Here is a 27896-nt window from a genome sequence, read left to right as displayed (position 1 = left end):
CCACCACAGCCAGCTTCACCTTCCTGGGCCTCAATGTCCCTCCCCATCCATAAAATAAGAACAATACAACCCAACTTAAGAGGTTGATGCCAGGATTGAAGGTAATGTCTGCATTATATACAGCATAGGGGGTGAAGTGGGTAGCCCCCCAAAATTTGAGCTGTCATTATTTCAACTGCTTTTGGGCATAGCCACTGCGAAGGTGGGGGCAGCAAATTGTTTTTTTTTCACGCCTGGAGAGTTCTTTCCATAGGAAACATTCAGTAAGGCCTCCTGCCACGAATATCTGCAGCCACGGAGGAGAAATCAGAAACGAAGGGGCTGCCTGGAGACTTCAGGAAGGCAAAAAAAAGGATGATTTCTCTCCTAGGGCTACAAGGCCTCTCAAACACTCCAGTTCCCTCACCGCCAGCCCGCGCAGCCTACGCCTGTTATCTAAGACAAGTCACTGAAGCTCAGTGAGTGTCATTTCCTCATTTGCAGGACGGAGATAACCTTACCAGCAGCCCGACCGTGCAGGATGACGTGAGGCAATGCTTCTTGGCGCGTGGTCTGCAAACCACCTGCTCACTGGGCCCTGGTGGTTGCCTCTCCAGCCCCTAGTCCCCTTCCTTCCTAACAGAGCCCCATCTGGTTCGGGTGCCCAGCCCTCCTCCAGACGCACCCGAAGTGCAAACACCTCCAGTGATTGACTCAGGGATGGACATGTGACCCAGGTCCAGCCAAGGAAGCATCATGGATGTGCCTCAGGTAGCTTCCTGGCTCCTAAGAGAGCAAGCCAGAAATCGATCTATGTTCTTCTCCTTCCTCTGGATGTCGTGTCTGACTAAGATGTTTGGAAATGCTGCAGCTGTCTTATTCCCAGCCTGCAGACGAAGCGAGCACCACGATGGGCCTTGCTGACAGCACCGAGCGACTGAAACAATCGACCCTGAAGGCCCCCCACCTCAGGGTTCAGAACTGCCCCACCGCACAGCTCCGGGGGCACCATTCACACTGCCGCCCCAGAAAGGTGGGTCTTGGAGTCGTTCGGCCCACCACTCCTGTTCCAGAGACAATGAGTTCCTGTTAGCCAGTCTGAGTTGGAGTTTGTCCCCTGCAGCTGAAACTATCTCGATAGAACCTGCAGAACCTATAGGACATTAAAAATACCAATTATTGGGTCCTGCCAGGGAGAAATATGCATTTTTAACAAGCACCCCAGGTGACTGTGATGCTCCCCACCGCTTAAGAACCACTGCTTTGAGGCAAGGTAGAGGTACCCAGTGCAGCTAGGCACATGCAACACTCTCAGCTGGTCCACAATGGACTCACCAGAGAAACACCATTCGCCTGCCCATTTCCTGTGAACAGATGAGGGGAACGGAGAGGGGAGCGTGAGCTGTCAAACAAATGGCACCTCTTCACAAAAGGCGGCTCTGCACAGTGGTTGGAAACCATCTGCTAATGTTCAGCCAGAACCCTCCTCCGTGACAACCCGAGTCCACTCGTGTCTCAGCAGCTACAGTGGGAGTCATTACCTGGAACCTATTTCAGTGACAACCGCAGCACACAGCAGAGTGGCTCACAGCCACACATCTGGCCATCCCCACTCTCCCAGGGGCCCTTTCGACTTTATTAAAAGGTCATTTTCCTGGCCTGGCTATTTCTTATCCTGGACTGATCACCCTCTGTGGCACCAGGAAACTGCAAGGGAAGCTGTACTTATTAGAAGATAAAAGAAGGAGCTGGCTGAGCCACCAGGCCGATTCCTGAAATCACTGCTTCAAATGTCAGAGATGCAGTGCCTTTAGGGGTCATACCCCACACCCCTCATTCCAGGGGAGAAACCAAAAGCAAAGAGGGGTGGGACTGGGGCTCCCCTTCACACAGCTCTATCTTGCAGCATTAGTCAGAGTGAGGAGGTTTCTTATCATGGCAGTGGTAGCGGATGGAGCGGGGAAAGAGACTGCTTAGCCTGGGAAAGAAAGATCCAACAGAGAGGCAGGCTCTAATTTAGAGAGGCCTTTGCAGGATATCAGTCGCCTAGATAAACACTGCCGTTCACTCACCCATCTTTGTGCCCTACAGCAAGGGGCTCCTCTTGTTCACCTTGTTCATCGCTGCATCTCTAGCACAGGTGTAGCACCTGCAGCGGGCTGGCAGCGCTCTGTGCGTGGGGGAGCCCTCAGGAATGCTGGCTGATGAAGTGGCTACATGACTGGGTGAATGGGCAGTGGACGGGCAGGGAAGCCAGAGTTCTGGCCATGGAGTCAGGGAAGCCTTCAGGAAGGGCTGAACTCCTACCGGTAAGCCAGATCTTGAAGCATTTAGACAAGTGGAAACGAAGGGAGGACCCACTTCACCCCAAGTGCCTAGTACCATCTTAGGCAGAAACCTGGTGCTTAATTAAGTGCTTCCTGGATGAGTTTACTACCGAACTGGCTTTCCTAAGTAAAGGAAACCGGCTTCATTTCCCACAGCCTTTGTTTCTCGCTAGGTAAACAGAAGCCACTCCTAAATAGCAATTAAATTCATAAACCAAGGAAAAGGCAACTGCCTACCAGTCTCTACAGACACTCCTACCCAGAGATAATTTAGCAGAATGAGGATACTCCATTTCTACGGGCATAGAGTGTTCCAGGGTGCATTGTGAAGTGACAAAGGCAATGTCACCCCCCCTTACGTGTGTATCTGCATCTAGAAATACTGGAAGGATACATAAGAAACTAATAAAAGTGATTATCAATCTCTAAGGGAATGTATCATTTTATCACCCAAACTAGGACACTTTTGGGAACGAAAGAGGGTATTACGGATCATTCACTGGCACGAAGAACACAAAACCAGGGCTGTCACAGGCAAACTGGAATGCGTGTTCAGCCACCTAACGGGGTCCGGGCTGGGAAAGGGGTGAAGCAGACATCACAGGGGTGAGAATGAAAGTTTTCTATGCGTACGTTTTTACAGTGTTTTGATTTCTAAACTGTGTGTGTGTATAACTATTTGAAAATGCAATGATTTTTTTAATAGGAAGAGAGAAAAGCCCCAAAATTTAGCCTTCCAACTCTTCTGGACAGAAAAAAGCTCACTGGGGGGCACTACCGAGTAGCCGCCCTGAAGAGCACCCCTAGGTAGTAAGTGAGGTGGTGGCTCACAGCACAACCCCTCCGCAGAGCACGAGGCGGCCAGCCGTGAGAGGAGAGCTGTCCATGGCCTAAAAAGGCTCTGCCTCCGCGCGGGCCGGCCCGAGAGGGGACGCCGGGGAGTGTAAACAGTGTGGCAGACAGAGAGCAGTTCAGGTTTTACACAATCATGGCAACAAAGTGAGATTGATTCACGGCTGAACTAAGCTCTTTATATTGTTTCTACTTAAAAAGGAAATGTATTGACTACAGTCCTCCTCACAGATTTATCTTTCCTGACATCAAGCACATTCATAACCTATTTTAAATTCCAAGGAACAATGCTGGGGTTTAAGAAAGTGAATACCAGTGTGTTTCACCAGAACGTTTTGGAGGCTGGGGAGAAGGTCCTCTGACTTTTAATTGCTCAGGAAATATGCACATGTATTTTTTTTTCCTTATCAGTCACAACTCAAGTTAGAAAAACTCTTATCCAGGATGCCTGGACTTCATAATGGGTCTTGCTTTGGAAGAGCTGCTTTGGAGCCTCTTAAAGACCATGGGTGCTGTCGCTTCGGCCTGTAGTCTCTTTGGTAACCATGGGCTCCTTCCAGGCTGCAACTCCTCGGGCTCAGGCCTGAATTACCTGGGCTGGAGAACGTCTCATTTCCCGTCTCCCAGAGGCCAGCTTGACCTCGGCCCACCGTGAACCCTAAGGGGCTCCACACAGCTCTCAGGATGGCAGGACCATATAATTGATCATCCACACTGGGACACCTGAGAGTGAAAGGGGGCGTTATGACTGATCACACCAGGACAGCAGGCAAAGCGACCCTGGGAAAGTGGAATGTGAGGTCATCCTCCTACGGGAAAAATCTGGCCCAGCTTACCTGTCCAGACTTTTTGCACTCTGACCATACCACATGATCCAGCCCCAAGGGAGGGACTGCAGTTCCCCAGCATGCCTCGGGCTTCACCATCTCTGTGCATCTGCTCACACCATTTCCTTCTCCTGCCTCCATCCTACCCCTCCCCAGCTAGTCTGTACCGTGTCTCTTCTCCATCTATGCAGGTCTAACTCCTATACTTCCTTCAAAACCCAAGTCCAATGGTACCATTCTTTCTGCATTCATTTAACAAATCATTACTGACTGCTCTTATGGTGTCAGGCACATAGTGAAGAAGACCGAAGAATTTCACCTCCAACGGAACTTTAATTTGTGTGTGTGCACACTTGCGACAGCTCGTGCCAAGGGCGGGCGTTGGATGATATGCCGGAGAGTCTATTGCATTAGTTTTGTGCGACACCCCCCCCCACCCCACAAGGCTGGGAGCTCCTTGCAGGAAAAGCCCAAGAGACCCATCTTACAGCCCAGCTGAGCCCACCACACACCCTTGGAAATAGCAGGCTCTCACCAAACATTTACCGAGTTAATAATTAATATGAAAAACTTTATTTAGTGTGAAGACAGTCTCCCAACTACTACTGCTGAGTTCTCCCTGAATCTGTATGGGAGGGATCCAAGGGAACCCGAATTTCCACTGACCTTAGAGAAACACCCCAGGCCCTGTGATTGTGACTCTCATCCGACACTGATGCTGGAAGGGGACTGAGGTCACCTGACTCAACACTGCATGGCTTCTCCAGAGGTTAACTGACTCACACATCCAAGGGCACACAGCTAGTTAGTGACTGAGCCACTGGAGTGGTCAGAAGGTGACACTGAGAATTGAATGACTAGATAAGTGACCAAAGGAGTCACTGGGCAGTGGTGTCTGGAGGAGGGAGGTGACCCTGGAAGTGAGAGTGGCCAGAGAGCTTCGAGGAGGAGGCCTAGGGTGGGGCCCGGGTGATGGAAAGGTAGGGGGGAGTGGTTCGCAGTGAGGCAGCAGGGGAAAGCACTACGGTAGGGAACCTGGCAAGGGCAGGCTACAGGGTTACAGAGGGAGGCCTGCTACCGGGGCAAACAAGTCTTACCTGGGAATGCACACCACCCGAGAGAAGGGCGTGGGCACACCTTTTCCGTGTCTGACCTGGAAGAGGGGCCTGGAGTGAGAGCAGGTGGGAGTAAAGCAAGGCTCTTCTCAGGACTGCCCACGCAGCGCCCCCCTCTCAGGCAAGGGGGCTGCCGGCAATGCTCGGACAAAGCTGCTCAGAGAAGCTCATGTGGAGGCCAAGTCCTGGGACTTCCCCAAATGTGTTTGCCTTCCTGCCCTAAGTGACACGGGGCAGACTAGAGTTAAACAGTAACGAGCAGCAAAGGAGCCTGGCAAGCAGCACAGCTGTATCCCAGCGCATCTGCAACATGTGTACCCCTTTCTCATGCCTTTCCCGTGGTGCGTAGTCATAGCGACCGTTTAATAAAGGCATTAAAGAAAGAAAAAAAATGGACAATGAACTGGATCTGAGTTCTTATTTTAGTCGCACACAGAGAAAGAGCCAAGTCGATGAGCCTGGACAGGACTCCACACACCTCTCACTGCCCCGGCCCATCTGCAGCCCTAAGCCACCCGGGCCTGTCACACCTTGCTGGAATGTTTCTTCCTGGCCCCCCACCCACCACCATTGCAGCCCTGACCCTGTGGAGCTCTGTCAGTGAAGGGCCCCGAACTGCAAACATTCATTAACACACGACATAAGTCTCTGGAGCTAAAGGAACAACTCAGGTTCCTCAGACGGGCTTTCCAGATGGCCTTCCATTAGCCCTGTGGTCTGAAGTCAAAATACAACCAGGTCCCCAGAGGGCAGCGTTTCCCAACTTTGGCACATTGACATTGGGCGGGGGGGGGGGGGGGGGGGGGGGGGGAACCTCTGTTGTGGGGCAGGATGTTTAGGAGCACACTGGTCTCTACCCACCAGATGCCATAGCATCCCCCAAACTGTGACAATCAAAGATGTCTCCAGACATTGTCAAATGTCCCCAAGGGGTAAAATCACCCGTGGCCAAGAACCACTGCCGAAGGGCGACCTCCCTAAATGTTCTGTCCCATATATTCCCACATGCTCAGGCACCTGGAGCGCCTAGTCCTCCAAAAAGCTTAGAGGTCAAAGGCAGAGCTCTGGATCAAGTGCATCTCGGTTGGAGTCCTGCCTCTATGTCGTACTAACTCTGTGACATTAAGGAGGTCACTTGGCCTCTTCGAATCGCAGTTCCTTCACCTGTAAAATGGGAACAACAAAACAGCCCCTACCTCCCGGCGAGGCCGTAGCAGCTACATAAAACGGCACAGAAAGATCAACCAGCACAAGGAGCATTCAATAAATGCTGGGATTATTTTAGGGCCTGGAACATTCCTTTTAGCCAAGCCTAGAGTTTAGTCTTCTATTTTTGTGGCTTCTGATCTTCCCCCTCCTTCCTATGCCCTTTCCACCTGTTAAATGTCTTTAGTCTTAACCTTTGGTCTGAAGGAATCCTTCCTGCTGGTTCAAAGGCATCTGAGGTTAAAGTGAAGGAAAGAACACACACACACACACACACACATACACACACAGAGACAGAGGACCTTTCAGGTCCAGCCCCGCCCAGACCAACTCTCCTGACAAAGGTTTCCATTGTTGTCTACAAACAAACTTCTCCACAGGGAGGTCTTCAAAGAGCCAAAAAGTCTCCAAGTCTCCAGACTCTTCCAGTTCTCACCACCATTCTGTCCCTGATCTTGACATATCCCTTCTCCTTTCTGGGCCTCGGTTTCCTAATCTGCAAAGTGAGGGCCGATGAGCTTGGAGAGCCCCTATCACTGTTCTCTGAGACACTGCCCGGCACCGGAACGTGGCCACGTGGATGGCAGCTGGACCCATATCTCAAGTATGTGCTTAACTGGAAATGAGGGTCATAAAGACAAATCATTCTCTTTTTTTCCCTGCGGTCCCCGCAAGCCAGTGGAATATAGTATCTGCAGAAAGTAGAAATGAGTATTGGTTGCCAGTGGAGTCAGAGACCTGAGTAAAATGAAATCCTGCACTGAGACCTTGGACAAATTAGTTCATTTCTCTAATCCTGCTGCCTTATCCCTAAAACGGGATGATAAAAGAGGCAGAAATGACATCAAGATGAGACAAAGATCATGAAAGCTGGTACGGAGCTGGTATACACACTAGGTACTCAAAAAAACTGTATGTCTTCCTGTGTGGACTCTCAATTTCAAATTCTGTAATGTAACTCCCTGTCATTCTCCTCTGTCCAAGCCCTCCTCTGCCAGGAAGCCTTCCTGCAAGGACTCTGTTTCTAAAGGTCCAAAGCCATTAAGCTTCCCAAAGGTTGGCTTGGGGAATAGGAGCAGGGCAGTGGGCAGAAAAGGAGGGGAAGGAATTCACTAATAACCAGTTCCCTGCCCTGATGATCTCCTTTCTGTGAATTCAGGAAGATTAACCACCCTTCCCTGTACCCCCCAGAATGGAGCACTGACCTCAGCCACACTCCAGGAAGAAAAGGAATAGGAATAGGCGCTTTCTTCTCTCACCGCCATTCGGCAGTCTCACAAATCTGCAGCCCAGACCCTTCCCCTTGGCCGAGCCCTAGGACTGGAACGACTCCACTGTGGGAGGTGAGCTTGAACGGTAAGGCAGAGAGGCCTGCTGATAAAAAATTGGCCCAAGGTCTCCCAGCTAGTTCAGAGGCAAGACTGGGGTGGAACAGGAGTCTCTGGGCTCTAGACACCCCAAGCCTCTGCCAACACCGTCTTTCCCACCTGCTGGTCCCCTCCTGTCTCAGATGTCACCATTCTTTCAAGCTAGGAAGCTTGCAGTCACTTCCACCTCCTCCCTCACCTCATTTCCCTCCTCCTCCTACCAGCAAGACCAGTAACCCTTCAGTGATAAAAAAAAATGCAGATGGTCCCACCACTCCCTGGTCCCCATCAGCTCAGGACAAGGAGCCCAGGCTGAACTCCTCAGAAGCCCATTCTGGCCACGAGGGCCAGAGTCCTCTTCCTTCCACATGCCTATATCGCGCTGTTCTCCCGTCCAACAACCTGGGGCTCTGCAGTCCCACTGGATAAAACACACCCAGCCCCCGGGAATGAGCCCACTGGTCTCATCCTGCTCCCCTGTGGGCTCCCTCACCCTCTCTCCCAGATGACCTCCTCTAAGCTCCCTCTCTAACCTTTGCCCATATCACTCCCGTCCTCTGGCAAGCCTTACCTTCTCCCCTCTTCCCTATCCTACTGTCCTTCCAGGCTCTGTCCAAGGCCCCCTCTGCAAGGACGGCTCCCCTGACCTCCACAGCCCACAGCAATCTGACTCCTCTCACGCAGTCCCACTGCACAGTGGCGGGCCTAAGCCTGGTGCCCTCCTGGCCTCTCCTGTTGCTGCACCACCAGAGCGTGCGAGCCCTGCCCCCTCACCAAACTGCAGTGGCCACTCAACAACTTGGCCGTGTTCCTTCCATCTCCAAACTCAGCCTTGTGTTCATTCCACAAATATTATCTGAGTGCCTCTAGCATGCTAGAAAGTTCTCGTCCTTGCTCTTGAAACCCTCCTTACCATTCAATGCACTTGTTAAAGGTCACCTACTCTGTGAATCTTTCCCCAACCCACCCTTGAAGTCTTCACCTCTCCACCTGGGGACCTCCTACTTGTCCTCAAGCCAATGTCCCCCCGTGTCCTCCCTGAGATCCAGCCCTTTTCTTTACTCCTGGCTGGGCTTCCCACAGTACCCTGTACCAATAAATGCTCAATGAATCGCTTTCACAGGGAACTGAAACAGAATCTGTCCAGTTCTCTGGCCAGCCTGGGCTTCTGGGTGGCCTCAAGCTCCGTACATCCAAATGACCTCTTACTGTTCTTCCCAGATTGGATTTGGGCCCAGACTGAGTCAAATGACCTCTTATCATTCTTCCAAAATTAGGCTTTCCTCTTTAATTACATCTTATCTAGCCATACTCTATGTGGGTTCTAATTACATAATTACTTCAAGCCCTGGGACTTAAAAACAAAAAAGAAAAGAAAGGCATGTCTATGATCACACAGGTAAGGAAATATGCCCAATATGCACATTAACCTACACCATACTCGCTTTCCTTGCTCACATACAATTCCGTAACCCAGAAAGTAGAGTCCATGGGGGGTCTAACTGCCACTGAGGAAGAAGTCTCACCGGGTGGGAGCAGATGAAGAACTTTATGAAGCAGCCGAACCCTGAGATGGGCCTGAAAGAGGCATAAAGTCAGACCCCAGGCCTCTCCCTTTCCTCTTCTGCAGTGAAGAGAGGGGGCTATGTGACCTTGGGCATGGCAGATTTTAAAAGCATGACAGGCCTGATCCCTGCTAACCAAAATATCCACCCTCTTCTGAATTCCAGGTGTGTACTGTGCTGTCACTGTCCTAAGCACGTGGGCACAAGTCTCTGTCCCCTACTAGCCTATGTCCATCCTGCGGACCAGGGCCCAGGCTCACCCATCTGGGCATTCCCAGTGCTCAGTCCCTCCCAACACCAGAAGGGGCTTCGAGCAGGCGCTCCTCCTGCCTTCTCCTCCAGCCTTATTAAACTATACGCCCTTCTCCCAATGCACTAAACCTTCTCATGCCACCCTGCCTTTGCTTGTGCTGGGCCCTCTGCCCTCTGCCAGGAATGCCCTCCTCGGGTCCAGTTCCAGCTCCCCTCCTATGTGGCCCCCACTGCACCCTGTACTTGCCCTAACTTACTGCTTATCACACTTGGCATTAAAACCCTCTCATGTGCCGACCTCCCTCTTCAGACCACGGTCACCAAACTTTTTGATCACAACCTCCTATTAGTAAAATAGCGTTGAGCATGCTCACTTACCAGTCAATTATAAATCCGTGTTATAAATAGGGAAGCTACGGTGTTCTATATTTGAATTAAAGAATAAATAGAACTTGAACTGATAATGTTTTCTTCCTGCTCTCCATGGGTGACTTAGGCTCACCTGATGCTCTAGGTTAGAAACAACGTGAGGACAGCAGGGAGTTTTAGTGTCTTCGTATTCCCCAAACAGAACGCAGAACTTAGTAAATGAACTAACTCACTCCACAGACAGAGACTAGCTACCATGGGCCAGGCACGTGCTGGGCTCTGAGGGTAGAATGGTGACGAGAAACAGCCCTGGCCACTGCCATTACGGATCCTACAGAGGTGGGGTTGGATGGGCAAACGATGATTTTCTAAACACGTGTGACAAAGTAGCTGCGAGGGACGCTATGCAGAATGCTGTGTCCAGAGCCACCAAATCATGAGCCTCACCCACATGGGCTTACCTGGCTCCGGAGAGCCAGAGAAGGCTCCCTTCTCTGCTGCTGCAGGTGAACTCTGAAGGGTGAGCAGCACTAACTAGGTGAGCGGGGGAAAGCGCACTCCAGGCTACGGACACTGCACCAGCAGAAGTCCCGAGGCTGGACAGAGAGGCGTAAGTGCCAGGACTGACAGAGGCCGATAAAATGAAATGAATGAACAAGCCACCAAAGAAGGTGCATTCTCCTCCTCTCACTTACTCCTCTCTACTTATCAAGACCACCTCCAGCTTCGTACCTCTGAAGGGGTCACTCAGCCCCACCACTGCCCAGTCCGCCCAGAGACAGGCCTCCCACCCCTTCTGAGGAGCCCAAAAGCCCCATGAAGACACTCCTGAAAACCATTCATGTTGCCATGGGCACCACCCATCAAAGCCTCCTGGGCAGTTTAATTTTTTAAAGAGTATGTTAAATATTTTACATCACCTAACAGCACAGCTTCTGCATTGCCTACAATGATGGAAGGGAATACCCTATACTCCCTGAATTAAGGATTCACACAAAAGAAAATGCCAATCTGAAAGACAGTCTGGAGGTGCACACCCGTTGCCAAGGGCATCCTCTGGATTTGCTGGTTGCCCAGGGTCCTTAAGGGAGCAACCAGGGGACTCTAGAACCACAGCCACGAAACTCCTTTCTATGGGAGCTTCTCTGACTCCAGGGAGGGAAAATTATTTACAATGATGCTTCAGGTGAGTGTTTAAATAGCCCATGACTTAAATAATTAAAGACAAAGGCAGGACCATAGATTGTGATGCAGGCTGGCGGGCAGCGGGGCTCCTCCTGCAGCAGCTGTCTTAAAGAGGAGCTGTATCTTCTATCAGTGCGCAGGCATGACTAACATTTCCCAGCTCCTGGGGGGCCTCGCCCCCTCACACCTGCTGGTGCTGGCTCACTAATGTACTGCGTCCAGCATAAAGGCCCCACAAAGTAAACAAAATAGTCCTCAAAGGCCTGAGGCTGCCTTGGCCCAAGGCTCATGGCCTGGCAGCCTGGTTTTTAGCAACCACCACCAAACCTACTTAGGTCCCCAGCACTGCTAAATCTTGGCTTTCTCCAGCTACTCTATCTTCTGTCCCTGGTGGGATTTTGCTTTCTCCAAGCCTTACTCATTTTGTCCTGCTAACAGCAGCCCAGTTTCTGCTTTAGCCTTGCCTTCTCTGTCTAGATCCTTGGCCTGCTCTCAAGCCCACTGCCCGGGCCACTGGGGCAGCGGCTCAGATCTCCCAGTTCCAGTTCCGGCCTCTCTTACCTCATCCTTGGCTTCCTGATCCTGCCCAGTCTCTTATCACCTGCCTCCGTGTGCACTGTCTACAAAGAGAGGCCCAAGCACCCAATAGTCAGCGGTGTATGTATGTTACAGCCATCTAACATCAGCACACCACACAAATGTTTCCACTCCCCCCTGTCTTTTTGTTATAAGCAGCTACAATGCCTGGCCATAATCACCCAGCACTAGGTCTGCCCCAACTCAAGACAAACACTAAGTAGAGAAGCAATCTGCCAATATATTATCTATTCACCTGTTGGTCAAGGAAACTGCTTATGTGCACAGACACCAGGTTCCTTGCAAATTCCAGGCAAGAGGAGAAACTGTTTGGATTTCACAAGGTATGTGCTAGTGACCCTTCATCCTGGGAAACTAAGCTCAAAGGTCAGCCTGCAGGCTGATGTTAATAATCGATGCATAAGGCATTATATAAATGAGTAATGAGTTTTCTCATTGACAATCAGGCAGGAGGGCAATTTTGGGATCTAAGCACCCATTCCTGTTATAGCTGCTATGAGCTCAAACATCACCCATGATGGAAAGGCCCAAATGGGAAATGAGGTTGGCCGAGCCAGTTATAGGTTAAGGTACAAGTACTCAATACTCTTGACCGCTGGGTATTGGTACTCAGGCTATATTTTTATGCCACACTGACAATCCAGGTTGTCAGGTAAAGTCTCCTCCCAGGTCACTCCTGGGTCCATCACCGGCCTCTCTGTGCTCTCTGCCCCGTGTGCCGCACTTGGGTGAGGCGAGATGCCCATGGGTTATCCCATCTAGCACCCTCACTGCCCCACCCCTGACACCCACTTTGTCATACTAAAACCTTCCTACTTCAAAACCTGGAACAAACAGTTGAATGCCTGCTGGAGAAGATAAGAGCCTAGCCCTCTCGGTGTTAATGAAGAAATCAACTCCACAAGGGCAGTACCCATGTCTCCATTGTTCACCACAGCTGTTTAATGAGCGAAATGAAACTGTGGCTACCGAGCACTTCTTAAACTAAAGATCCACATATACACAGGGAGTCACCTATCCAATGGGGTGCCCTCCCATCCCTGGGGCTAACATCAGAGCTCTCCTTCTCTTCATCCAGCAAAAGGGGGCACCTGAGGACACCCTGCGACATGACATGGACCTGCTTGCAAGAATGAGTGATGGGAATGCAAATCACCACATGATAGAAACCTCAAAGGAAGGGCCAGGGTCCAACTGCTCAGATTGCCTGGGCTTCTGCCCCTTCTCTCTTCTGCCCTCCTTTGGCAAATCCCTCTGCTCCACGGGCGTGATGGTAAATGTCTGTATCCCACCCCTCCAAGGGGGAGGTGCAGAGATGGGAAAAGGGATGTTTGGGGACAGAAGAAAGGGCTGCGGGCAGAGACAGACCAGGAAGAAGGAAAGATCAAAAGGATCCTTGTTCAGAGTACAGGGAATTCAGAGGCCTCGGGAACATGCTGGCATTTTTACCTCAGCTCACGTGACCAAAGCAGCCCCTGGCTTAGAAACATTCAGTTCTGTGTCCTTCTCCAGGTTAGTTCTATAAACACAGCCTCTCCTGCCAAGGTTCTTCTCCCATTCCAGTCTCCTGTTTGAAAATGCCTCCTAGCCTCTACCAATAACTTCTCATTCTCAACATAGCGACCAGCAACGTGGAGTGATTACTGTGTCAGGCACAGTTCTAAAGACTTGCACTATTGGATTATCTGATCCTCCCCACAATCCTGTGAGGTCGGTACTATTATTTTCTCCCTTTGACAGGCAAGGCAACTGAGGCACAGAGCAGTAACTGTCCCAGGAAGCCACAGAGTCAGGAGGTGAACCCAGGCAGCCTGAGTGCAGAGACCACACTCTTAGTCACCGCATGCCCTGAACTCACTTTCGGTGCAGGAGAGCCAAACTGCAAGACAAGAGATCTGTTCCCAGCTCAGGCTCATCCGGCCCCACGGCCTCAAACAAATGGCTTTTCTCTGCCTCAGTTGCCTCAGCTGTGAAACAAAGCTAACCACAGATGCCTGGTGTAGAAGCAGTTTCCTAGCTCTGTAGTCCAGTGTAGCCCGAGAGGGCTTCCCGCGGCGATGGAGACGTGCTGTCTGTGCTATGCACATGGCAGCCGCCAGTCTCACGCGGCTACTGAGCACTAGAAACGTGCCTACCGTGACTGAGAAACTGAATCTTAAATTGTATTTCATTTTAATTAATTTAAACTGAAAGAGCCATACATGGCTAGTGGCTACCATATTGGAAAACTCAGCTCTAGTCTCTAAATTCCAGGATGGCAGGTGCCATTTCTCTTTGGTCCTCACTGCACTCCCAGAGCCCAGCATCAACCCCTTAGCTGTCTACTTAGTGGTCCTAGCACATTAGCTCACAGGTTTTGGAAAACCAAAATAAGTTATGAAAAAGCACTTAAACATTTTTAAACTCTATAAACACAAAATTATATCTGTAATTCATTTTCTTAGTTAAGATGAATCTGATCTTAACTCATAGCAGTGTGAGGCTGATTAAATACATAACTATGATCTGTCTGGGGGAAATAATCGTCCACAGTCAGAGCTGTGGTCTAGAATTCCTATGTCTGCTGACTTTGAGATCAACACATTAGAGTCCCCGGGCTCCATAGGTGAGCCAGGGAGAGGGCAGCTGAACGAGCAAATAGCAAGGCCTTGTTCTTCTAGTAGGGTCTGGGATTCTTGCAGAGCAACTTGCATATTTCCACATTTCCAAGTGGAAAAACCTAAATTTACCATACACCTCCTATGCACTAAGAACTATAGCAAACACAGGAAATACAAAGATGACTTCCGTATGGTCCTCAAAAGAAGCCCACAGTGTAGAAAGAGTAAGAGGTCAAATTTGCAAAGTCCTTCCTTCTGTGCAAAGCACCGAACCACAATCAGGAGAAAGAGACAAGCCAAACGCAATCAATTCAGCGACAAGAGCTGTAACAATTGTATGCACCATACTTTGCATGTGGTACATACTCAGTGTAGTAAACTGAATCAAATCTTGACTGACAGCTCATTTTAAGGCTGAAGAAACCAAGACCTAGACAGGTTAAATGACTTCTCAAGGTGACCCAAGTAGTTAGTGACGGGGCTGGAGATAGCACCTGGGCCTCGTCACTCACCAGCTCAACAATCTATCCAGGGGTGGGCAAGAGTAGGTTTACAGTGGCATTGTGACATTCTTTTGAGCTGATAAAGCTGCTGTAATAATCATAACCTGCATGTCTTTTTCCTTACAAACTGTAAACCTACTTCTGCCCACCCCTGTATGCTGTCTCCTGATGCTTCTCACTGGACAGCGTGGGGAGAGTGGCCAGATCTGCCTGTCATTATGTCTATCTCAGACTAAACCATGCATTTATTTCTCTAGGATTGTGTATTTGGGACTCTTGAAATTTGATGACTAACCCTATGCATACCATCTAAAAACATGCATTCAATCACTCAACGTACATTTCTTGGGAATATACTATATATTAGGCACCAGTTAAGGCTTGAATAAAGAGATGAAACAAACTTCTGGTCAAATCAGAGAGCTGACAGCCGTATTTATCTCCGCTCTCTCCTAGAACCTCACTGAAAGGGATTTTTTTTTTTTTTTAAATGGAGACAACGGCACACAAGGTGTGTCAACAGAACTCTGGAAGACAGAGAGCTGACCACCATGCAGTAGCTGATTTGGGTTTCTGTTTCATCTGCTCTGCTAAGTGCAAGCGGGAGGAAACTGTTCAACGAGTGGCAACCTATGCCACAGAAACAGGAGAAGGCACAGGAATTGGAGGCACCAGGACTGTGAAAAGCAGGAGGGGGTCTAAATAGAGGACAGCCTGCTAAAAGTTGGTGCAAAGAGCAATCAGATCCCAGAGTCACTCCGCAAGCTGCTCAGTCTGGTGACTCCCCTTCCTTGGCCAGCAGAAGGTGGCAGTTCACTGTTTAGGCAAATTACACTAGACACTCTAAATTCAGACACAGTTGAGGGAGGGACACACAGCTGAGGGAGGTAAGGAGAGAAGGAGGCAACTTTCAGAAAATAGATGGGTTGAGTGAAAGTCTACACGCTGAAGGGGGAACGACCAGCCTATTCCAACCCCAGGCAAACTCCAGGAAAACCCAACATCCGCAGAGAAAGGGCCTCTAGACACTGGCATCTAAGTGCCCTCAGTGGGAAAAAGAGGGGGACTCTGTGCTGGGTCACCCTACAATGAAATAACAACCACTTCCTTGTCACACAGATGCCCTATCAGCATTCTGGCGTCCACTCTTAAAATACAAATGGACAACTCGGTGATCAGCAGACATGGCGGGATGGCTCCACTGGGAAATCCAGTAACCAAAATAAGCAGAAAAAGGGACTTGGAGGGAACAAAGACAATGTGGGGAACAGCAGAAAAATGCCAAAAAACAAACAAAAACCTATTAGAAGTGAACTGATTGCACCCATGACATAAGAACAGGATGTATTTAAAAAAGAAAAAAGACAGAAAAGTGAGCACTTGGAGAACAGGGAGTTCTAGAAAATAAACCATGCAAGTAGGTTTCATGCAAAGCCATGAAAGCATAAATTTTAAAAATTCAAAACAAGAATAAAGCTGGAGGAGATATCATTCTAAAAGTAAAACAAAAAATAAAGGGAAGACAAAAAAAAGAGAGATTTTAAAATTACAAACTTGAACCAGTAAATCCAACATCCAACTCATATGAGTTCCAGAGACAAACACAGAAAATGGAGAAAAGGAAATTGTCAAAGGAAACATAAGAGAATTTCCAAAAATTGAAGGATGTAAATCTTCAGTTCAAAAGAGCATGATAAGGATGCAGCACAATAATTTTTAAAGCAAGAAAACTCCAAATACAGAGAAAGAGAAGATCCTAACTTTCAGCAAGAAAAAAGCAGGCTACTCATAAATGATCAAGAATGGCATCCAAATTTTTGACATCACTATTGGATGCTAGAAGACAGTACAGCAATGCTTTCAAAATTCTAGGGAAAAAGGCTTTCACCCTAAAGTTCTAGACAAATCAAATCACAAACTGAGTGTGAGTGTAGAATAAGATGCTTTTAGACTTGCAAGTTCAAAGTGATCAGCTTCCACAGACCCCCTCCGAAACTCCTGGAGGAATGAATCAAGAAAGAGGAAACAGGTTGCAACCCAGAAAAAGACAAGGGAATCCCCAGGCCCAGAAGTCAGTGGGCCCAGAATAGAAGAGAGGAATGGAGGCCTCTGGCAGCAAGGTCTCTAAGGCAAAAAATACTTAATAAAATTAAAAGAAACATATGTTATAAAACAGAAATGGTTTAAAACGTTATCAGAAATTCTGGGAATTTGTAGTATGTACATAGAAAACTAAATAAGCAGAAAAAAGTAATTACTAACTTGAAGAAAAAATGTACAAGAGAGAAAATATCATTATATGGCTAAGGCCACGAACACAATTTACACAATCAAAATAATGTAAGCACTGAATATCGATGTAACCAGAAACTGTGATAGGGTGACAGGAAGGAAGGGGAGGATGTGGAGAAGGGAGGTGATAAGAGAGGAATAAGGGTTCCTCTAATCCATAGGAGGACACGAAGAAATAACACCTAAAATGAACCACTGAGAACCAGTCTTGTAAGCAGGTAACTTATAGATATGATAGTAATATAAGGAGAAATGACTCGGAGCACTGCAAGTGACCGTGGTAGGCACAATGGCCCCTCAAATATGTCCATATCCTAATCTCTGAACCCATAAATGTGTTACATGGCAAAGGGCAATCAAGATTGCAAAAGGAATTAAAGCTGCTAATCAACTGATTTAAAACAGGGAAAGTATCCTAGATTATCCAGGTAAGCCTGAAATAATCACAAGGGTCCTTAAAAGTGAAAGAGGGCAGAAGAACGGAGTCAGAGGAAGATGTGACTGTGTTAGAAGGACAGAGTGATGCAATGGGAGGCTCATCTGGCCATCGCTGGCTTTGAAGGCGGAAGAAGAAGGCCATGAGCCAAGGAATGCAGGTGACCTCTAGAGCTGGAAGAAAGATTCTTCCCAAAAGAGGATGCAGCCCGGCTACCACCTGGATTTTAACCCAGTGAGACCCTTTTCAGACTATTAACTTACAGAACTGTAATATAAATATCTGTTGTTTTAAGCCACTACAGTGGCGGTAATTTGTTAACTCAGTAACAGAAAATTGTGTTCAGTGACTAACTCTGGGAAGTGGATCACCAGGACGAGGAGGAGGACAGCGGTATTTGACTTTTAAAACTTCATATGTATATATATGACTTTGATACAAATTAAAATTGTATTTTAAAAAAGATGAGACACAGATTCTCCCTTGCCAGATCTCACAATCTGGTGGAGAAGCCCGACAGGAAGCCAGCTATTGCTAAAAAGCAAACACAGGAAAAATAGCCTCTTTTACACGTGAGGGGAGCCTGAAAAGAGAAGGAGGAGTCTTCCAGATAAGGGCGAATAAGATCTTCTGGTGAGGGGACAAGTCCTGGCGTGGGGGAGAGCCTGGTCTTTGGGGACGGGGAAGAATTCTGAAGGACTGGGACCTCAGTGGGTCTGCCAGCGCCAGTGGAAAAGGCTGGAGCAGGTCCTCAACACCACCCGACATGGCACCTGCCCCACTGCTGGCTTCTCCGGCTACAGGACGGACCTGCTGTGCATCTTTAGGGGGCACATGGGCAGGTGAAGGCCCAAGAGAAACACATTTTCCTGGACCATCAATTGTACTCAACGATAAAGCGTTTAAATGCTTTTATACTAAAACCAGCCTATATTATAGAACACAAAACTCATGGGAATTTTTAACATAAAAATGGGAGACTCAAGGGGACGTCTTGCTTAAGAAGCCCACTTTACACACTAACCTTCCCGAGGACCATGAGCACCACAACTCAGTCCTCTCTGTCATTAATCAGTCAGAAGAAAGGTTCAAAGGGCTATAGCATGTATCCATCAAAGCATCCAGGACTTTACACTACCAACCTGCCGGTGGTGGCCTACCCTCCCTGGGTCACCACGAAGACACCCTTTGGTTCCTAACCAACACTCATCAGAAAGATGAGAAGCAACCCATTCTTTTCCAAAGGGGACTCAGTCCTGCTCCTGGTGGGAGGGTGATTTCCACCTGGGAAAACAAAGAAAAACCATCACACTGAATTTTTCAGAGGGAACGACTGAAGTATTCACAGAGATACTCTCAAGGCCTGAAGAGCACTCCTCCCCTACTCCACACATTACCAGAATCCGCAACAAGATCCCCTGTGCCACCATCACGACCCCTGACCCCTTACAGGGCAGACCTCTGTCAGAGAATACACTGCAGGTGCGCTTTCCAGGGCAGGAAGTCAAGAAATAGGGCACCTCTCTTGGGAGAGGGTGTCCCTTGTATTCACAATACAAGGGTGGAAACTTTTCCCATTGTTATAGCTGGTTTGTTATAAAAACAATAGCCACATGACAGTGAGCTGGGAGTTTTTTTTTTCTAAAAAGAGCCACTACTGACCATAGAAGAGGGAGGATAGGGGATCAATGGAAGACCACACAGAAGTAAAAAGCAATTTAATTGGGTTTGGTTTGTTGGTTTTGTGTGTAAGACACATGTACACACATTCAAAAAGACTGAACTCAGCTGATTTCAAATTAAGAACAGAGAACATGAAATTTTAATGACAATAAATTTATTAAAATACACTACAAAGCTACATCGTTGGCAGTAAAGAAAGGATGGGGAGGAGGGCAAGGAGAAAGACACAATAGGAGAGAAAAAGAAATGTTCAGAAGAGGAAGATGTGGGAAAAGGATGGGAAGACAATGAGGTAAGGGGACAGACATGCATGCCTAACCCTCCGCAAAAAGAAGGAACCACTAAAATCCACAGCAACTCTTCTAGGCCTGCAGAGTTAGCCAAGTAAATTTTACTGTACATGGCCAGCTGTTGGCTTGGGCTATAGACTTCAAAGTATTATCACCTATTATGCCTTTGAATGGTTACTGATCTGGTAAACCACTCTTTAATCGCTTGTTGAAACATTCTGAAACTGAGCTCAGATCACAGGCCAGAAGCTCCCCCAGAGGAGCTACAATCCCGCAGGTCAGTCATCTCCAAGTATCTCCTCTGAAAAAGAGTACAGGAAACACCACCTCACACAAAGTGCAAGGAAAGTCAGAGGAGAAAATGCTGCTTGAGTCAAAAAGAAATTCCATGGAAAACTTTTTTCAGTGTCTGCATTAAATAAAGAAAACTGGGTCTTCAGCAGAACTGGGTCCAACCTCAGCATTCTCTAGCATCACCACCAGTACACCTGACTTCCCACATGTTCAAGTTCTGCGTGCCCCAGTGGATCCAAAGGCCTCAGCTGGCCCTGGAAAAAAGCAACCTCCACACTGCAATCTGAGGGTCAAAGGACAGATCCCAAGGAGACTCAAAGTTAGTCCCAGGCCCAGGCTGGATTCTGAGTTTACCCATGCTCACCCTTGTGTAGGCCAAGCCTCTCCACACTTAATGTCACTCTAAGGGATGCAGAAATCTGCTATTTCACAGCTGACAGAGCCTCCCACCTTCCAGCTCCAACCTTTCTCCTCCAAGCTTGGTGTCTGTGTTTTCTCCTTCCCCACGTGACCTGCCCCCAACCTCCTCCCCAGGCTGTTTCTCCAACCTCCAGTCTCTCCCTTCCTCAGCCCCTATGTCTTCACTTTACTCCATCTTAGAATTATTTCTGTTGGAGGAGGAGGGAGCTTTAAAGACACATCTAGAATACAAAACCTAGAATCTCTACCCATCTGGGATTCCACGCCAGCTCTGTATTTTGCTAGCTGCATGACCTCAGACAAATCAGCAAACCTCACAACTCATCAAATTACTCAGGGAAGGAGGATGAACCTGGCAATCACAGAGGTCTCTTCCAATTCTCAGGTTCTAAATATCTAAACAGTCACCTGTATGACCATGAGTTAACCATGAGTTAAGCATACACAGAAAGAGAGAATGAATGATAGCAATTCCCTTCCCCCAGCATTCTATCATCCTCCCCTCCCCCTATCTGCCCAGCCAACTACCCACTCTGAAGGTCTGTGCCTCTCACTCTGGGCAGCTCTAGCTCTGAATTATTTACCTACAGTAAAACCTCAAGAATCACACTAATCAAGAAAAAGATAAGTCTGAATCCAACAGAACTCTGAGTCTCACAATGCTTCTTTCATGTAATTCAGCAATTGTGGATTTAACATCAGTTTAGCAAACAGAAAAGAATCTACAAATGACACCATAAACTGTACTTTTGATTCTAAGAACAGTAATGCTAACAGGAACCCCAGAAAACAGTCTGGTCCAAAGCCCTCCTCTTTACGAAGGTCCAGAGAACGGAAGCCGCTATTAGCCCAAAGCCCAAAGCAGTTTGGTGGCCAGGATTAAGGCCAACTGTCCTGCCTCTGGTCCAGAACTCCTCCACCAAAGCTTTCTGAGACCACCCATCTCCTTTTTCATAGAGAAATAATTAATCCTAAATTACCAATGAGTGCCCTCTACAGCAAATCCATTTCCATGTCCAGGGAAAGGTCCAGAACTAAATCTAGATGACCAGCTGATTTGCTAATGCTGCCTAGTAAAAGCTTGCTTTCCTGAACCCTGCCTATTCATTCTTTGCAAAGAAAATCCCAGACTCTGTTACCTACATTGAACTCTATTTTGGAGAGGGGAAAAGAGGGGAGAGCTGAACAGTTCTTTGTCCTGCCAGTAAGGAGCATTTTTCTGTTTGTCCTTTCCCAGAAGGCCTACTCCACCCCCAATACTCCTAATCCCTTCTGAAAAGTTCACAGCAACTCTCCAACTAGAATTTTTCAAAGCAGTTAAGAGGAGGAGAAAGCCAACAGCTAGTAGGTATCCAATGGAAGATGACAATACCCTCCCTGCTCTTCACCTTGTAGGGTAGAAAGTATTTCTTTTCAGTTGCTAATACTCTGCGGGGAGTCACCAGAGATAATTCAACTCAGGGCCCTCCAGCTGAGAAATGAGCTCTCAGCAACCCCTGCAGAACTAACCTTTCACTAACCATCAATTCTACCAGTGTCCAGGGCAAAGGTACTAACAGACCAACCGCCTTCCCTGTGGACCCCTCTGGCCAACAGCAGGAGTCTGAGACACCCCTGGAGTTTGGCTGGCAAGGACCTATTTAAGGTAGCATCAAGAGGGTGGGGCAGAAATTTGCTGGCAGCATCCTCCTCCTCCACCCCTGCCTCATAGCCAAAACACACCTCACAGCCAACACACACACCCCCCTCACTTCATAGATAGCCATCTATCTCACCTATGTCTCTTCAAGGCTCTAGATCTAGAGTCCCCAAATGTCCAGTACGTGTTTTCTGTCTTTAAGGTTGCTGTCCCTATGTGGGGCTCATCCCTCTTAATTAACCCCCTTCTCCTTGATCATCACCAAGCCAAAAACATAAAATTGGATCTACAGGAGCTCAAAAACCAAAGAGGGGAGTAGATACAGACAAGCCATCCCTGGCCTTCACTTATGAGAGGAAAAAGGGCACAAATAGGGGCGATGTCGGATGCCTGGCATGCCGTTTAGTTCCATGATGTCTGTAAATGAACCTCCCTCCTATTGACAATGAAATCAATTCGGCCAATTTCAGCAGGTCGGCTCTCTGACAACAGGAGCATCTCAGCGCTCAATTTAAAACAAAAATCCAAAGGCTCCGCCAGAACACGCTAGGAAAACCCAGGGTCTGGATAAAAGGAGCCACTCTCAGTGGGATGGATCCCTTCTGCTTTTACGTAGCAATGTAATAGCGTAATAAATTCTGTCTGCCTTAAGAAAGCATGCACTGGTGAATTTCAAAGCCATCTTACGACAGCGGATGCTGGGGGATGAAGAATTCGACAGCACATTCCCCCATGCAAGGAACATAATGACTTCAAGCCTCTTTCCGCCTCTATCTTGAATGGGGCTACCGCTTATAAAGGAAGCCTCGTCTGAAAGCAGCGAGGGGAGAGCCGGGGATGTCCGGGTAATTCGGAAAAGGGAGCTGATTTCAGTCCATCTCGGTGACGAGCTGCCAGTCACTCTAGAGGATGAAGGATCACGGGCAGACGGGCAGGCACCGTGTCCTCGGACGGACCGACGGACTCTCTCTCTCTCTCTCTCTCTCTCTCTCTCTCTCTCTCTCTCTCTCTCGTTTTGTTGGGTCCTAGGCCAGACCCCTCGTCCTTGGCCCCTCCCGCCACCTTCCCCTCCAGAAGGATGCTGATGAATGAAAACACCTGAGATGCCTCCATCCTGGCGCTGGCTCCCTTCCTTCTTCCCTGGCTGTAGCAGAGGTGCCTCTCTTCGGTAGTTTCACTTTACACAGCAAACCCACCCGGGCTTTGATATAGCCTCCACCCACCCATATTGCAGCCAGCCTGAAGCAGGAGGACGTTCTTTCCTGGCAGAGGCCATGATCGCACGTAACCCCCACCCACCAAAAAAAAAAAAAACCCTGGAATCTCCCAGAACCCCCGCACCCTAGGGAACTTTCCTTGAGAGACTGGCAGGAAAGAGCGTTGGCCGAGGAGGGCCACGATTTCCCTGTGACTACAGGGGATGCTCTGGGGGAGGGGGTCCCCAAGTCCTTCCAACAGCTGGCCCTTTAAACGCGCCTCTTGCGAGCGTGGAACAAAGGCGCCGCCCGCGGGGTCTAGGCTGGCGCACGCCCCCGGCGCCGGCGCCGCGGATCGGATGAGAGCGGGCTGGCAGGCGGCTGGCGCGGGCTTACCTTGCGGGTCGCCGGGCGGGCGGCGGGCAGCGCGCGTCCTGCCCCACTCGCACTACACGCTGCAGTTGGCCCCGCTCTGTTTTTCTGGGACTCGGCGCTGACTTCACCGACACTCCGCAGCGGGCCAATGGGCTGCGGCGGCCGCCCCCTCATTAGCATGCATCTGGAACCGTCCACTCCGGCTGCGCTCTGGCAGCGGGCGGTGCCAGGGGGCGGTGCCGGGCCGGGCAGTGACAGGAAGGGGCGTGTGCACCAATAGGAGGTGAGGAAGTGCCTGCCGCCCCTCCCCGCGGTATTGTCAGCGCAGAGCGCGGGCCCGCGGATCCCTGGCCGGTAACGCGCGCGGGGGACCGGTAACCCTTTCTGTGGTGGCCAATTGCGGGCTAGTCTGGAGGTTGGCGCAGCGCGCCCTCTGGCCGTTCAGAAGGATCGCCCACGAGAAGCTGGGAAGGACCCTTGGACATAAAATAACATCGGTCGTGTCTTGAGCCTATATGTTACTTAACCCCTACACCCCAGTTTGCTCATCTGCAAAATGGTGTAATAGTAGGATGTAGTAAAGATTAATATAGTTAACCTACGTAAAGCGTTTAGGTCAGTATCTGGCTGTGGCGCTACATAAACGTTTGCTACTATCATTATTATACCCTATGCCAGTCAGTGTGCTTAATGCTTCCTGGATATTTTCTCATTTAATCCTCATAACCTTCAGAGGCACTAGTATTAAACCCTACTTTTCCAAGCAGGAAAACTGAGGTGTGGTTTAAGTGGCTTGCTCAAGGTCACACGGAAAGCGCTGCAATCATGATTTGAATGGCTCTGAGCGTTCATTCATGCAACACATTGATTCAGGGGCTGCATGGCAGGCATGTGTTAGGCCCTTGGGTCACTGAAGAAAAACCAAGCAGGCAAGGGCCCTCCCCTCATGAAGTTTCCTATTTAGTGAGGCAGACAGACAGATCAATAAGTGAATAAATAACCAAGATCGCCTGCAATGTGAAAAGTAGAGTGGATAAAGTAAAACAGGGTAATGTTTGAGGGGAGAGAACAGTACTTGACCAGATTGAGTTCTGAGCTAACCATTGTGTGATACCATCCTGACCTCCTCCAGACCCCCTCAGTGTTACAGAAAAGGAATCAGAGAGGGAATGCTTCTTGCCCAGGGTCGCAGGACCTGTCATCCTTGGGCTGAACGGAACTGACTTTGGGCAGCTGCCCTTGGCAAAAATCTTCAGCCAGAGCACGTTCCCAGTTAATAGGCTGTGTGTGGCACGGTAAAGACAGGCCTTGATGACTGAAGAGGGTGATGGGAAACCCATCTGCTAATGTTCTTAGATGTCAGGTAACAGTGATAAGCCTTTGCTGAGCATCTGCCATCTTCTTCTGTGTAAAGAAAAATAAAATTTTAGAAAACTCCTAGCCACCTGGGAGCTTACTCTACAACTAAGAAGACAGGACACCACCAGAAAACTACTAAATCTAAGGAACTCCCAGCCCAGGCCTCTCTCCACTTACACCTCTTCCAGCTGCTTTGCAAAGAACACTGCACTAGGAATCACGGTTCCCAGACTCTGCTATTAACTTACTCCACAGTCTAGGCAAGACAGTTCCTTCTGGACCTGTAAAGGAATAAAAAGGCTTTTACTGAGCACGTCTAGTCTGCTATGTGCTATTCTGTACTTGCGCTAAGAGCTTTACCTGCATTAACTCACTGACACCCCACAACAAGCCCAGGAGGAATATTATAATTATCTTGAGGTTGTCCACACAGGAGGAAAATAACAGGTAGAGAAACTAAGTAAGTTGCCTACCCAGCAAATTCAGGGCAACACCATTTATAGTAAATAATAATAATAATAATCAAAACAATTCAAATATTCAATTAAGTGGATTGGATAAAAAAATTATAGTATAGCCATATGACACAATACCAATAGCCATGCAAAATGAAAGAGTAAAGTGACACTTATTAACACATAAAGATGCTCATAATATATTGGTGAATGGAAAAATAGGTTAAAAGCTAGTTTTATACCGCAATCCTATTAGAACAATTTCTAGTAGTTCTAATGAGATCATGAGTATTTTTTGCTCATCTATATTTTTCTGGTTTTTCTTCAAAAACGTCTATCAAATTGTTCAATGAAAAGAAAACAAAATCATTTTATTTTTTTAAAATGTATTTAAAACAAAATAATTTTAAAATGAAAAACCAGACTCTACCCATGGACATTTGATCTACAGGCAAGGCCATCTCTGTAAGTGAGAAACTGCCTCAAGGAATCTTAAATGAGGCTGAAGTCTTCTCGTCACCCTTCAGATGTTGAACTCCTGTGCTGGTTCCAGTCTGTGTGGCTGTTGCATTTCTCACTGCAAAGCCGGACATTATCATTAGAGTTTGTGAGCTAAATGGAAAAATACTGGAAGAACAGGAAGGAAGGGGAGAGGGAAAAACAGAATATTCCTACTGTCCTTCAAGACTCATCTCAAATGTCTTCTCCAAGAAGTATTCAGAATCAAGGTCTAATAACATTTTAACACTGAAAGCAACCCAAGAAATCACCAGAGGTCATTGTTCAATTCATTCTTATCTCCAGTCACTCACTGATTTGTCTGAGTAGCAGGCCCCAAGCTAGACACTGGTGACCCTTGGCTCCCTATGTCCCAAAGGTAACCTTTGATAAAGCAGATGCCCAGGGTGGCCCAGCTCCATGGAGATGCAACCTGTACTGGGAAGGGTCCCATGTTCTGCTCTCGCCATCCTGAAATTCTTCATATTTGAACAAGGGACCCCGCATTTTCATTTTGCACTGACCCTGTAAATTATGTGGGCTTGTCATGGGGAGGAGAAACACAAGTTCTTATCAGGGCATCTAGTGACCGAGCCGGGAGTAAAGCTCAGGCCTCTCTGCTCTCCATCCCATTCTCTGATATCAAATGGTTCATTCCTGGTTCCCCAGGGAAATTCGAGTTCTCCTGCTTTGCAGTCCCACAAGCACTTCATTTATTCCTTTCTCATGGAATTTGCCATATTAGGCAGGAATTCATATATATGTGTGTAGTCTTATTCCTCATCCTCTCTCCCCACCAGACTGTAAATTCCATGAGGTCCTGTCTTGTGTCTGCTCGCCTCAAACAGTGCTTAGCAGTGTGCTCTACATACTCTTAAAAATCTGCTTAAATGTGATTTAATCTTATTAGTAAACCCTTGTTTTCTCTTCTTTATTCCCAGCAGTCTTTCTGCCGTTTGAGAGAAGCAAAAATATCTGGAGAGTCCATCATACAAACCAGGATCGTAAACATGCAGGAGGAAGCAGCCTACAAGTGGTCTATGAGTGTGGAGAATTAGAAGAGGGAGCAGGGGAAAAAGTGAACCTATGCGCTCATGCTGTGTAGATTACTGAGGGCACAGAACTGATCTGAACATCGTGGAACGCCAGATCAAGAATTCTATGTTCTCCAGAGGTCAATGCTGGGGATGGTGCTTTAGGGAAGCTTGGCGAGATGGGTGGATGTTGGTCAGAAGTCTATGGGGCCAGGTAGAAATGACAGGAGCTGTGGGGTTCACTCTGCTTGGGAGGCAGGGCCAAGATGAGCATCAGTCAGTAGCCCACCAAGTCCAGTCACAGGCCTCTGTTCATCCATCTAAAAAACACTTGTGATGCAGGTTGGATACAAACATGTGTACATAACAGAAGCACAATTCTATACAATTGCATTGTATTTGACCAAGTATGTAAGGTTTCACTTCAAGATTGTTTTATGCTATTAAATAGTCAAAATAAGACATTTAAATAAGAACTGGGTAGACCTCTGAGAGAAATGAGAAGTACATAATGTACTTCTCTCCACCTCTACTGTATTAATAGAAAGGCTTGCCCTAGGTCAGGGGTTCGGGATGGTTACAAGAGGAGGGGGGGCATCTAAAGGCAGCTGCTGAGTCAGGGATTCATGCATTGGAATATGCTGTTTACTTTCGAAGACTTACTACTCTGAAGTAACTTAGTTACTGAGGTGTTTACCTGAAAAAAAAAAAAAGTCATTTTTAGGGTAAGCGATACAAGCCAGGAAGAAGGAGTAAGCAGGGAGAGAGGAAGAAAAAGAGGGTGGTGAAGGAGAAGGGGGTGGATGGCAAGAGAGGAAGAGAAATCATTAAATGGTGTGAAGAAAAAAAAATACAACTTCAGAAATAGGGCAACTAGCCTCACTAAAGAATGAAACCTTAACAAGGTTAAAAAAAATCAACAACAATGGTGTTAAGGGAATAACTGACATTCTGGAAGCTGCTGGTAGCTTTGTCAGAGGTGATTGGAAGAGTTCACTGAGGAAAGTCATTACACAGGGCCAAATTGAGTCACATGGGTGCCCTGGGATGGTTAATAACAGTTTGTCAGCGTTTACCAAGAGGAGTTGCTGCATAGCATGGGCAAAGGGCAGGAGGGAAGATGGCAGAAGTGCCCATCAGGTAACAGCCCCTTCTCCAGCAGCTCTGCAAGTCTGTCCTGC

General features: G+C 48.1%; 1 protein-coding gene across 49 annotated transcripts in view; it reads right to left on the bottom strand.

The window, feature by feature from the left end:
- The window catches only part of SORBS1 (sorbin and SH3 domain containing 1), a 221408-nt gene extending 197889 nt beyond the window's left edge, over positions 1-23519 (bottom strand). For 47 of the 49 annotated variants that reach the window (XM_045197526.2, XM_071221176.1, XM_071221186.1 and 44 more), the window contains exon 1: positions 23391-23519. The gene's annotated coding sequence lies outside the window, so the exon portion shown is untranslated. The remainder of the gene's footprint in view (positions 1-23390) is intronic. The other 2 variants (XM_045197527.3, XM_071221170.1) reach the window with 2 other exon arrangements.
- Between the last annotated feature and the right edge of the window lie 4377 nt (positions 23520-27896).

Source organism: Desmodus rotundus, chromosome 4 (assembly GCF_022682495.2).
Source record: "Desmodus rotundus isolate HL8 chromosome 4, HLdesRot8A.1, whole genome shotgun sequence".
Lineage (NCBI taxonomy): Eukaryota > Metazoa > Chordata > Mammalia > Chiroptera > Phyllostomidae > Desmodus > Desmodus rotundus.
Note: the sequence above shows the minus strand (reverse complement) of the source record. Positions and strands in the feature narration are given on the sequence as shown.